The sequence below is a fragment of the Camelina sativa genome, chromosome 17, assembly GCF_000633955.1.
Source record: "Camelina sativa cultivar DH55 chromosome 17, Cs, whole genome shotgun sequence".
Lineage (NCBI taxonomy): Eukaryota > Viridiplantae > Streptophyta > Magnoliopsida > Brassicales > Brassicaceae > Camelina > Camelina sativa.
The window spans coordinates 26,279,441-26,293,573 of NC_025701.1; positions in this window are offsets into that span (position 1 = coordinate 26,279,441).

A 14,133-nucleotide genomic window follows, 5' to 3' on the forward strand; every position below is an offset into this window, starting at 1 on the left:
TCTGCAAACGCTTGTTAAGCGAGTTTGCAAAACTAATTCAGTGTAATTTAATTACTTGAATTGTTTGATTAATATATTAATCAGATCTGTTTATTGTGAAACAGAAAAATGTCTGGAGACAACACCAACAACGTTGACGGTGATAGGGTTCCTGCAACCCCTGTTGAAACTCCTGCGGAGTTGGCTTTACGCCTTGCTAAAGAACTTGAAAAGACGAAGCTTACCGATTCGGGTATGGAAAACGTGCGCCGAAATCTGTTCGGTAATGGATCAACCCACATGGGGATACCACCTTCGGCTTCCCAAGGGATGATGCCAGATAAGTTCGATGGCAAAGCTGGGTTCAAAACGTGGCAAAACAAGATGCGCTACTACTTGGCCAGCATGAACATGGAAAGGTACCTCACAGAGGATCCACCAATGCTTCCACAAGGTGACACTGACGTGTATGTGGTTGGAAGTATGGATAGTTGGGCTCAAGGAGACTACTGTTGCAAAGGTCAGATTCTGAACCGTTTGGTCAATGATCTGTATGACCTCTACAGTATGTACAAGACTTCAAAAGCATTGTGGCTAGCTTTGGAGACCAAGTACAAGACTGATGAGTCTGGGATGCAGAAATTCTCAACTACGAAGTTCCTGAATTTCAAGATGGTGGATTCCAAACCAATTATGGAACAAGTGGAAGCTCTTCAACGCATCTTTCAGGAGATCGATTTGGAAGGGATGTCGATATGCAATGTCTTCAAGACGAATTGCCTGATCGAGAAGCTACCAAGTTACTCTTCGGGAAGGAGTGGAAGAAGGGAGGAGATTCGTGAAGGAGGAAAGGGGCCCAATGACTTCGAAAGAATTGAACAAGACAGTAACAATGAAAATGGCTCCTTCTTTAGTGCGATTAAAAAAAAAAAAAAAACAGAGAAAATTGAATAACCGTACAGGCTAAGCTGGTCGAATTTCAAGCATTACCTTAACTTCAAGCGTAAGGCAATGTCTCTTGATGATCTCATCCGTCGGTTGAGAGTTGAGGACAACAATCGTGGAGCTCATTCGGATGCTCAAAGCCAAGGGCATGATGTTCATGTAGCTGAGCATAAGGCCAAGTTTAAAGGCAAGGGTAAAGGGATCTCTATTCCTCATAAACCGTTGAAGGTGTCATCTGGACCAAACTTCAAGAAGAGCAACCTTGAGAGGAAGTTCAAAGGGAAGTGTCATCATTGTGGTAAGATTGGACACAAGGCTGATGTTTGCAAAAGCAAAGCAAAAGATCTCAAGTTGCAAGCAAACCTAACTGAAGAAGACATGGTTGCGGTGGTTACTGAATGTAACATGGTGGAAGACAACCCAGTGGAGTGGTACTACGACACTGGTGCTACCACACACATATGCTCTGATAGGACCATGTTCACCACCTATGTGCAGAACAAGTCAAATGAGCAGCTTTTTATGGGCAACACGGCGGTGTCCAAGATTGAAGGTAAAGGCAAAGTGGTTCTGAAGCTAACTTCTGATCGTGAGCTCACCCTCCAGAACGTGAAGCACGTACCTGATATGCGGAAGAATCTCATCTCTGGAACAGTGTTAAGCAAGCATGGTTTTTCCATCAATTTTGAGGCTGATAAGTTAGTTCTTAAGAAAAATGGGATGTATTTGGGAAAGGGTTTTGTTAAGGGTGGACTGATCAAAATGTCTGTAACGACAGTCCATCCAAAAATTGTAGCTTCTGCTTCTGTTGCTGAAATGAAAGAAAACCCTATTGCTTACTTGGTTGAGTCGTTTACTACTTGGCATGAACGTTTAGGACATGTCAATTATAAAACAATGAGAAAAATGCCAAACTTGAATTTGATTCCGAAATTCAAAACTAACCAAGAAAAATGTGAAGTGTGCGTACAGGCCAAACTCACTAAAACTCCCTCACCACGCGTTGAAAGAACAACCGAACCTCTAGGTTTAATTCACACAGACTTATGTGATTTAAAGTATGTGCAAACTAGAGGTGGTAAGAAATACTTTGTTACCTTCATTGATGATTGCACAAGATATTGCTATGTATATCTCTTGCATAGCAAAGATGAAGCACTGTAAAAATTCAAAGAGTTCACCCTCGAAGTAGAAAATCAACTTCAGAAAACTATAAAAGTAGTTCGAAGTGATAGAGGAGGAGAATATAATGAGCCGTTCAATGCATTTTGTAGAGAAAAAGGCATTATACATCAGACAACCGCTCCCTTCTCGCCAGAATCTAACAGAGTAGCGGAACGAAAGAATCGAACTCTGAAAGAGATGATGAATGCGTTGTTGCAGGAATCTGGGTTAGCCCAGAACATGTGGGGGGAAGCTTTGCTTACCACTAATTACATCTTCAACAGGGTACCGCATAAGGTTACTGGCAAGTCACCATATGAGCTTTGGAAAGGTACAGTACCTTCGTACAAATACCTCAAAGTGTGGGGGTGTCTAGCAAAAGTGGCTGTACCACCTCCTAAAAAGGTCACAATTGGGCCTAAGACCGTAGACTGTATCTTCATCGGATATGCACATAACAGTAGTGCATATCGATTTCTGGTTCATAAATCAGATATTCCAGATATCCATGTGAATACAGTTATGGAGTCAAGAAATGCTTCATTTTTTGAAGACATTTTTCCCTGTAGGAAAACTCAAAAACGGACTCGTGAACAACGAGATGCAGCGACTTTGGAAGCTGGCAATACTTTGAGTACTACTTCTGTAGAATCAGAACTGGAACCTAGAAGAAGCAAACGAGCTCGCAAAAGTAAATCGTTTGGTGATGATTTTCTGATGATGGCATTTCTAGCTGAAAATCTACCAAGAACATACGCAGAAGCTATGTCTACACCTGATGCACCTTATTGGAAGGAAGCAGTCAAAACTGAAATAGACTCTATCATGCAACATCATACTTACGAGATGGCAGATCTACCACAAGGATTTAAGCCTTTGGGATGTAAATGGATTTTTACGATAAAACGAAAACCAAATGGCGATATTGAACGGTACAAGGCTAGGCTTGTAGTGCAAGGATTTCGGCAAAAAGAAGGCTTAGATTTCTTTGATACCTATTCACCGGTAACAAGACTATCTTCGATCAGGATGCTCATAGGTATTGCAGCCTTGAGAAAACTTGAAATCCATCAAATGGATGTAAAAACTGCTTTTCTTCATGGAGATTTAGAAGAGGAAATCTACATGAAACAACCTGAGGGATTTGTTATTCCAGGACAAGAACACAAAGTGTGTAAACTTGTGAAGTCATTATATGGACTCAAACAGGCTCCTAAGCAGTGGCATGAGAAGTTTGACAGTATGATGATGAGGAATGGCACCGACTAAAGCAACTGAGTGATTTTTTAGAGCCTTTTGATCATATCACGAATCTTATTTCTGGATCTACATATCCAACTTCAAACTTGTATTTCATGCAAGTTTGGAAGATCCAGAATTGGCTGGCAATGAATGAGCATAACCAAGATGAAGTAATCAGAGAAATGATTGTCCCAATGAAAGAGAAGTTTGATAAGTATTGGGAAGAAGTTAGTGACACTTTTGCAATGGCTACAGTGTTTGATCCAAGGTTGAAACTCACACTTGCAGAATTCTGTTTTGCAAAACTTGATATGAGCTCCTGTCAGAAAAAGATAAAACATTTGCGAGATCAACTACATAAGCTTTTTGAAGTATATGAGAAGCAGTCAAAGACAACACAACCTCCAACTAGGACAAGTGGAAATGTTCCACAGAATGATGAAGAATCAAGAGGAAACTTTAGCAATTACAGTGTAAGTTCATATGTTCTGTTTTGATATATGTATTTCTTATGATTTGTTTTTTTTCTGAAAGTTATGTTTTGTTCTGCTGATAGGATTTCTTTGCCTTTCGCAAAGCAAATGTTGTTGTCAATGGAAAGTCATCTTTGGATATGTACTTAGATGAACCTGCATTGGAAATGAATGGTCTTGAGAGTTTGGATGTTCTAAAATATTGGAAAGATAACTCTTCACGGTTTGGAGAACTGGCTTCCATGGCACGTGATCTTCTTAGCATTCCTATCTCCACTATAGCTTCATAATCTTCTTTCAGTATTGGTACTAGAGTTCTTAACAAATATAGAAGCCGCCTTCTGCCTAAAAATGTTCAAGCACTTATATGTTGGCGCAATTGGCTAAAGGGTTTTGAATCTTATGAAGGAGGTATGTACATTATGTTTTAAAGGTTGTATTTAAAAGTTGTAAAAGCTTAAATTGTGTATTAACAATGTTATTTTGTAATAAATGTAGAAGAAGATGAAGTATATAATGGTGAAGATGAGACCGAAGCTGTTGTAGATGATGAAGATGTTGATGGAGAACAAGTTTGAGTTATTGCAGGTTTTTGAGAGCTTGAGTCTGAGTTGTGTTGCAGGTTTTTGAGAGTTTGGGTCAGAGTGTTGTTGCAGGTTTTTGAGAGTTTGTGTCGGAGTGTTGTTGCTGGTTTTTTAGACCGTGAGAGATTGCAGGTTGTTGCAGGTTTTTTAGAACTTGAGTGAGTTGTTGCTGGTTTTTTAGTTTGAGTTCAGTTTTGTTTCAAGTTTGACTTCATGTATCAATACATTTGAGTTTTTGATTTGATTCACTTATCAATGTTTTCATTTGATTTATGCAATGTTAGTGTGTTAGTCAATAAAAAACTCTTGAACTGAAATTTTTGAACTGAAATGTTTTCATCAGTCTTGAAGCAGACCGTAAACGGAGCAGCAAAACAACCCAGAAAATTATGAAACTTGGTGAAAACATCCAAATCAGTCATGTGAAGCCACAGAAAGAAACAGATCGCGATTTGGGTTTTCGGTTAGCAAGTTATGATCAAATCCGTAAGACAGCTCTGAAACAAAACAAACCAGCGAGCAGCCAACTTTGAGAGCGATTTACCATCAAAAAATAAGGAATCAGAAGGTGATCTTTATATCACTGGAAAGATCTCGCTGCCAAGTTTCTAAAACATCTTTCAAAGCAAGAATCCGAGTTCTGTAGCCATAGTAACTGAAGAATAAATTAGCAACCTGGGAAAAAAAAAACTGTTCTTGAAACCTGCAACTTTGTTTTCATCATTCTTTGATTTCTCTGCAACTATCAGCATTGTCTTTATTCTTTAAGAGGAAAAAATATTTTTGATGGCATGATCAACAACAAAATTCATTATTTCTTCCTTTTGAACTTTTTCTATGAAGCTCTTGGTTTCAACTTTCAAACTTTCTTTCAAATTCCATGCCATGACACATACATTATACCAACTCCAAGATTTTCTATCAAAAGAAATACAGAGCTGCTAATTGCTGATCACACAAATTCAACATCAAAATGAACAAAACTAAAAATGAAAACTAACAACCAAGAATGTATACAATGCCCGCGGACCGGACCGTTAACCCGCTGGGTCTTGCGGGGCGGGTCTGGACATATATATTTTGCCCGCGGTCCTAAACGGGCCGGTCCGCAGCGGTCCCAAAAGAAAATGTCCATGGCGGGGCGGGCTATATGGGCGCGGGCGGGCCCGTTTGACACCTCTACCACAAACACCATGCTGGTCAGAAATCATATGTGCAAATTCATCAGGAAATGGTAATATGAGACTTTGTACTTTCATCCACTTACATCCGATATTGCTTCCATGATTTTAACATTTTACAATTTCTTTTTAGGAGGAAGAATTGGGCCGTCCGGTATCATTTGGTGAAGTGTTCATGAAAATACATACTTGAGCTGACGGATCATTTGTTGATCAAAAAGCTAAACAAGTAGCTGAGACTTATGAGAAAACATTAGAGGAGAGACTGTGTTAAGGGACAATAATGGTCCAGAAAATTTAGAGAACTCTTCTGAACGTTCAACTCATCGTACTCTCAGCATTGATGAAAAGAATGAAATCTTTCTTAAGGTAACTCCTTAGTTTCTTTATTTTGATGATTGTATGATTATTCTTAAGGTAACTCCTTAGTTTCTTTATTTTGATGAAAAGAATGAGTATTTTGCTTTCTTAATCCGCATTTTGGTTTCTTAATCCGCATGGTTTCTTTATTTGCTGAACATTTTGGTTTCTTAATACTTGTTTCTAGCCTTGACTTACGAAATGCTTGTTTTTCTTTGTTTTAGTGAACTCAAATAGATGAGAAGGGAAACCTTTTTGGCCTTGGATCTCATGTTGAGACACTTAGGAAAGGGAAAAGGAAAGAAAGCTATGCAGAATCTTCTCCATCAACATCAACACTTGTGGAGTTTCAAGAACAACTTCGAAAATGCACGACGTGATAAGGAGCATCAAGAATCTCAAATGAAGACTGATAACCTTGTCATCTACATGAAAGATAAATCCAGAATTTGCAACTTTTATGGCTTCCTTGCGTACACCAACTGTACCAGCTACCACACCATGCACCACACTTGAAGACACCACACCTGAAGACATCATACCACAAGCCACCGTGTCAGGTACTCACCAGCAACCACGTTAGGCACAACACCAGCCACCACATCCCCTTTCTCCATAAACATTGTCTTTTTCAAAAAACATGAATTGCTTGTTTGATGTTATTTCTTGTTTTGCTTTAGGATGATCTTTTTGGTTAATACAATCATTATGATAATCTTTTTGGTTAATGAATGATAATGATATCTTTCTTAATGATTTGGTTTTCAATTTTAATTTATTGTGATTCATTCCAAATTTGGTAGATAAAGTATGTTTATTATATTCCAAAATGTCACCAAATTGCGACCAAATTTGTTTCTATGAAACTATCAGATTAGTAGCAAAATGGTTACTAATATACGAGGACTACTTTGCAACGACAGCTAAGGAGCCTTAAATTAGTCACACAATTTAATCACTAACTTGCAACTGACTTATAACTATGTTTACGACCAAAGGTTCTAAATATAAAGAGAAACTGTTTGCCAGTGGTCGTGATAGCCAGTGGATAACAGGCGTCGTCAATTTCTGAAGAAAACTGTTTTGCGACCCAATATGTCATGGATAAGCCAACTTGAGTTTTTGAAAAACCATACGCTTCATCTACAATGGACCGTAGATCCTCAACTCCACCGATTTTACTGGACTGTATGGACCTACCACCACGACCGATGTCCACTTTGAATTCCCACCCTACTTTATCATTTCAGCTATGACGGTTATGATGATGACTTCATCCCCTAACATTCAAAAAGTTTTATATGTGAATCTCAATACACGTAGATCCTGTGCTGAAATGTCGTCTGGTGTTGCTCTGAGATCTGTATTCCATTACTATATATATAGGTGAAGAACTTGAATACATTTTCAAGGTCATTCACAGTGGTACTATTATACTTTTCCCAAAATAAATCCTTTGTAAGGTTAAACAGCCAACACGCGTTACCAACGAGAATGTAAATTTGTAAGTTTGAAAAAAAAAACTCATTTTCGGTAGTAAACTTTAAAAAACCACTTACAAAGGTGGATGCCAAAAAAGTTATACAGACTCGTTCAAGGGTACAACCAAACACGGATTACAAGTTCAATAACACCGTATCAATAATACAAGATCAAGCAACCAAAAAACAGGTCATAATCTGAATCATGCAATAACCAAAACACTATACCTACAGAGTGTACAAACTGCACAGAGCTATATGAGTGGCCAAATAGAAAACATTACAAGTGGGGATATCAAATAATTGATGAACAACATCGTTTATTCTTATAAATCATCTCGACTTAATTGTTATTTTCCTTTTAAAATGAAGAAATATTTTATTGTTTAGATTTAAGAAACAGAAATAATATTAGGCTAAAAGATATATCAATTTTTTGTAGTTGTTTCCATATCTTAATTCGAAAGAAATATTTTATTGTTTAGATTTAAGAAACAGAAATAATATTAGCCTAAAATATATTAATATTTTTGTAGTTGTTTTCATATTTTAAATCGTTACAAATATTTTATATAATCTCTATTGCAAGTTTCGTAAAATTATAAAATCTTATTCGCAGTCTTTTATTTTTTTTAACAGTATTTAATTTCATATATATTCGGAATGTAATTTAGAAATCACTTTCGAATATTCTAAAATTTAAATCACTTTCCATTTCTTCCTAATTTTATCTAAAGTTTTATTTCTACCAACCGCTAGAAAAATTATCTCCCCTATAAATAATTTGCATTCTATCAAACATACAAACCCCTACACATCACAAAATTCAAAAAAAAAAAGAAAAAAAAAAAAGCAAACTGGTCGCTCCCATTGGTTTATCATACATTAAAGACGTAAGTATTTCAAAACATGTTGGTGTATCCAAGTCAAAGTGCTCCGAGGCAAAACATTTTATCATGACAGACAGACTTGAGAAATTGTAACGGTAAGTCTCTAGAGCATTACTAACTATTAATTTGAAACTATATATATGAAGAACTAATTATTATTTTTGTGTCTTTTAAGGATACACAAATATAAACTTCGGTAAATCATCTACAAGTTTTTCAAATTTACAGAAGTAAAGAGTGGAGGATTATAAAGAACTTTAACATCTTTATAAGATGACACTCATGAACACAACTATGGTCGATTTTTAAAAAGGAAAAAAGAACACAAGTATGTCTTGCATGGAAACTCTTTTTGTTATGTTTCCCATTTCCGAAACGTTATGGAAATAGAAACTCGTGAAAACAGGGAAACAAATCACGAAAACACCGTTTTAGATATACGATGAAAACTTCTTCTTTTGTTTTAGTTTGGAAACTTAATAAATAAATAATTTGGAAATATTAGAATTCATGATACAGATAAATTATGATATTATTAGTGTTTTAGTTGATATATATATATATATATATATATATATATATTGAATTTATTTTATTTCAAATATTCCTTTTGATATGGTTTTTACGCTTGGTGATTTTATATATATACCTATGTTTTCAAAGTGTTTCCATTTCCTAATTTCAGAAAAATTGTTTCTTGTATTTCGTTTCCGCGTATTCTTTTCTATTTCCATGCAGTCTTGACTACGGTCATCCCCTCTGTGTCTCTCTAGAGTGTTTTAGGGGTTTATGAGGATTAGTCACATTTTCTATTTGAAAATGTACCCAAAAAAATTTCTATTTATATATCTAATATGATTATTTATATTTATTTAAAATTTAACTCACATATATTTAGAAAAGGGTTATTTTAAGTCTTACAAAAAATAGAAATATATTTACAATATTATGTATTAGGCGTGCACCATTTTTATGTACTTTTATTTTTTTCAAAATCAAAATATTTTTAGTTCTTTCAAATTAACCACATATACTCAATAAGAAACACTATTAATTTTTAAAATACACCAAAATATCTATAATATTGTGACATCTATATATTTCGTTTTAAACTCAATCATTTTATAAAAAAAATCATGAAAATTATAAAAAAAAGGTTGTCTCGTGGTGTACCACACGTTAAATACTAGTTAAGGTGATTTTTACTACCATCAATTCTGGTCAAGTAATGTTTACAACCATAAGGTTTTAAGCAAATAATATTTCAAAATCTTAACTAAAGATGCTGAAATATACATATTTAATAATGTATAAAATAATTAATATTACTTGACAAGAAATGAAACATAACTAGGATTTAACCCGCAATATACCGCGGGACAATATTTTTAATTTCAAAAAATATAAATTTATACTGTATTAATTTGTTATTTTATTATTGTTTTCTTAATTTTAAACATATAAAATTTTACAGATATTTGATATAAATATTCAAAGTATAGGATTTTTGTAGTGTTTTCAAGGTTTTAACCTCTGTGGTATAGGTATATTCTAGTAATACAGTTATCTTCCGGTACACATCTAAAAGTGTTTAAAAAAAACAATTCCACTTAACTCCCTATATGAGATTAATGCCAACCCGTCTCACCAAAATCAACATAAGTTTTTGCGTAAAAAAATATAATCAAAATAAGTTTCTTTATCAAGTTTAATTATGTTAATTGTTTTACCAAATTAGCATATTTTTATAGTTTTAATTTTTCCATGTCAATATATATAGTTTATGATAATTAATAGAATTTTTTTTTTTGGTAATTCTTCAAAAAATTAAAAAAATAAACCAAATTATATGGGGGGGGTTTCAACATATTTAATGTGACATTTTATAATTAGATTTTCTGTTTAGGAAAATTATTAATGTTAATATAATTATTGAAATTGTAAACTTTTGTTATGGAAAATCCGTTGTATATCATTTGAATTTGAGAGATTCTAGGATTCATAAAAATAGTTTTGGAGATTTAATGGGTTAAAACTTTAATGGGTAGAGTTGTTTTTGGAAAAATCGGAATGTATAGATGTTGTTAGAATTTTATGGCAATAAATGTAACAAATGTTGGTCAATTTAAGAAAGTTTAGTATTTGAGTTTCTCTACAATATTATTTATGGAATTATTTTAGGGGTTAATGCTGTAAAAAACAAATTTAATAAATAAAATTTAAAGGGCATAAACCAAAATGTACTTCAAAAATGTTTATATAGATAAGCTAAGAATATACTTTTTAATACATCTATATGGAAATAAATCAAAAGATTATATTATTTTGCATCTTTGACCAGGAAAAAAAAACATGAAGCATATTTATGTTCTTATAATATATATATATATATATATATATATATATATATATATAATCAGTTTAGTTGAAGAAAAGATCATTAAAAAAAGTTGAGAGAATATCACTAGAATAATAATTATCACTATGAAAACTTTAGTGGCATTTTATTTTACTATCATCTTCATCGTATCTTTTGTTCATTGTCTTCCTACAACTGCTGAAAGTCCGGGTAATTATTTATTGTTATTCATACCTTCATTTTGCAACTGATGATTTTACTCTTTGTTAGTGGGTATTGATTATTGTTAATATTGTATATAGGTTATCAACCTCGCCGATTTTTGCGTCCGCATCTCCATTGCTCCGAGTCTTACGCGTGTGATCCTGAACACGAGGGAGGACCATACCTCTGCAATTTCATTTGTCAGAAAGACAGATATGATCACGGCTTCTGTGTTAGTAGAAAAAAATGTTGTTGTATTGATTTATGATACTATAACTAACTAGTATCTCTAAGATGAAATAATATAAGCAAATGTATTGGTATCTGCTTAAAAATAAATATATAATTTTCAGATGTGAAACAAACCCCCAGTTATTTTTTTAAAAATAATATAATTAAATATCTCATAATATTTAATAATAACCAACTAACCTATGTTGCATAGAAATTCTTTTTGAGGTGCGTTTCCCGTTTCCGAAACGTTTTGGAAACGGAAACTCATGGAAACTTGGAAACAAGTCACAGAAACACTATTCTTAAAGATATTTGTTTAGAAACACGATGGAAACTTCGTTTTCGTTTTAGAAACGCGACAAAAACTTTTTTTTATAATTTCAAAATTTAATAAATAAAGAAATTGTAAATATAAGAATTCATGATTCATATAATGATAAAAATTTATAATATAATTAGTTAAATCCCTAAATATATGGCGATGCTGGTCAAAAAAATTGATTTTGAACGTTTACTTTTTTTACAGTTTTACTTTTAATTAAACTATTTAATATTTATGTTTTGAATTTGTGTTGTTTCAGATCTTTTTAATATGGTTTTTATGTTTGAAGATTTATTATATATATATATATATATATATATGTTTCCTATACGTTTCCATTACTTAATTTTTGAAAAAAACCATTTCCCGTTTCCGAAACGTTTCGTTTCCGCGTATCCGTTTCCGTTTCCATGCAACCTAGCAACCAACAAACTAACACTAACACATCATGCACAGCGGAAGACATCAAACCAACTCCAGTATATTATAATACAATTCCAATCATAACCAATATAAATCAAAAACCTAACATACTTCTAAACAAAGTTCCAACAACATAAAAACAAATCCACATTGCAATAACCGAGACCCTAGAATTTCTATGGCCTGATTTGATGTGTGTCCCATAATCGGCAGCCATCTGCTTCATCAGCATCAGCTATGTGCAACAGCTACCCAAGGCTATGTACTCAGCTTCAGCTGTTGACAGAGATACATTGTTTTGCTTCTTGCTGTGCCATGATATGAGATTGTTTCCCATGAAGAAGCAACCACCACTTATGTGCTTCTGCGATCATCCACAGAACCAGCCCAATCAGCATCACAGTAGCCTGTTAGACTGGTGGTTGTGTCCTTGGTATAGTAGATGCCAAGTTCGATTGTGCCTTTGATGTACTTGATGATCTTCTTCACAGCTAAGAGATGTGACTTCTTAGGTCTGGCTTGATATCTAGCACATATACCAACTGCTAAGCAGATGTCCGGACAGCTTGCTGTCAAATACAGAAGACTACCAATCATCCCTCGTTACAGTTTCTCATCAACGTCTTCTCCTGCTTCATCCTTTGAGAGCTTGTCATTCACCCTCATAGGTATCTTAGCTTCCTTACTGGTGGTAAGGCCAAATCTTGTTACCAAGCCTCTCGCATATGTGCTTTGGGACACAAAGATGCCATCAGTTGACTGTTGTACCTGCAAACCCAAGAAATAAGTTAGTTCTCCACACATACTCATCTCAAACTCATCAGTCATATTCTGGACAAACTGATTGACGAGTTGCTGGCAGGTTGACCCGAAGACAATGTCATCGACATAGATTTGCACAAACATCAGGCCCTTTTCAAGACTAATAATGAACAGATTCTTGTCCACACTTCGGCAAACATAGCCTTGATCCATAAGGAAAGTTGTCAACCTTTCATACCAGGCTCTAGGTGCTTGTTTGAGTCCGTACAGAACTTTCTTCAGTTTGTACACATGTTGCGGACATTGTGGATCCTCAAACCCTTTGGGTTGTTCGACATAGACCTCTTCTTGAAGGATCCTGTTAAGAAAGGCACTCTTGACATCCATCTGATGCAATGTGAAGTTCATCGCACATGCCATGCCAAACAGAAAGCGAATGGATTCCAACCTTGCCACTGGTGCGAAGGTTTCATCAAAGTCAACTCCTTCTACTTGTGAGTAACCTTAAGCAACAAGACGAGCTTTATTTCTCACAATACATCCATTTTCATCACTTTTGTTCTTAAAGATCCATTTAGTTCCCACCACATTGACATCCACCGGTCTGCTTGTGAGTTCCCACACATCGCTGCGAGCAAACTGTTCAAGCTCATCTTGCATAGCAGCTATCCAAAACTCACCTGTCAGAACTTCTTTGTGATTTTTGGCTCAACCGAGGAAACGAAACAAGCAAATTGTACGACTTCAGAGTCCTGAGGCACTTGTTGAATGATCGATCGCTGTTTGTTCCCAGCCAGATGAAGAAAATCAATTTGCTTTCCCCTGGTAACTCTGCCCCCCTGAATCTCGCCAATAACATCATTAGAGGAGTGATTCTGATGCACCTGAAAGACATCCAGAAAAGGACAATCCTCAGAAGGAGCATAGGGATGTGTTGTGGAGGCTGGAGATTCGAGAACACTAGAAGAAGTTTCAGGAGCTTCAGTTACCGAGTAATCTGGGTGTGGAATTGGAATGAGCGAGACTCGCTGGAAAGAAATATCATCGAACACCACATTGACAGTTCCTTGAATAGAACGCAGACGCTTGTTGTAAACACGAAAAGCAGTACTGTTTCCTGAATAACCCAGAAATAACCCATCATCGCTCTTTGAATCAAATTTTCCCAGCTGGTCTTTGTCATTTAAGATGTAGCATACACAGCCAAAGACATGGAAATAACTGACGATGGAGTGCGACCCTTCCACAATTCATAGGGTATCTTGGAGTTTCCTGGTCGAACATACACCCGATTGATAATGTAACATGCAGTATTGACAACCTCATCCCAGAACTGTTGAGGAACTTGATTCCCATGAAGCATTGCTCTTGCCATCTCTTGCAGTGTTCTGTTCTTCCGTTCAACTACACCATTCTGTTCCGGCGTTCTGGGAGCTGAGAATTGATGCGTAATCCCCTGAGCTGTGCAAAACTGATTAAACTGCTCGTTCTAAAATTCACCACCGTGAGCACTGTGTATTGCCTTGATAT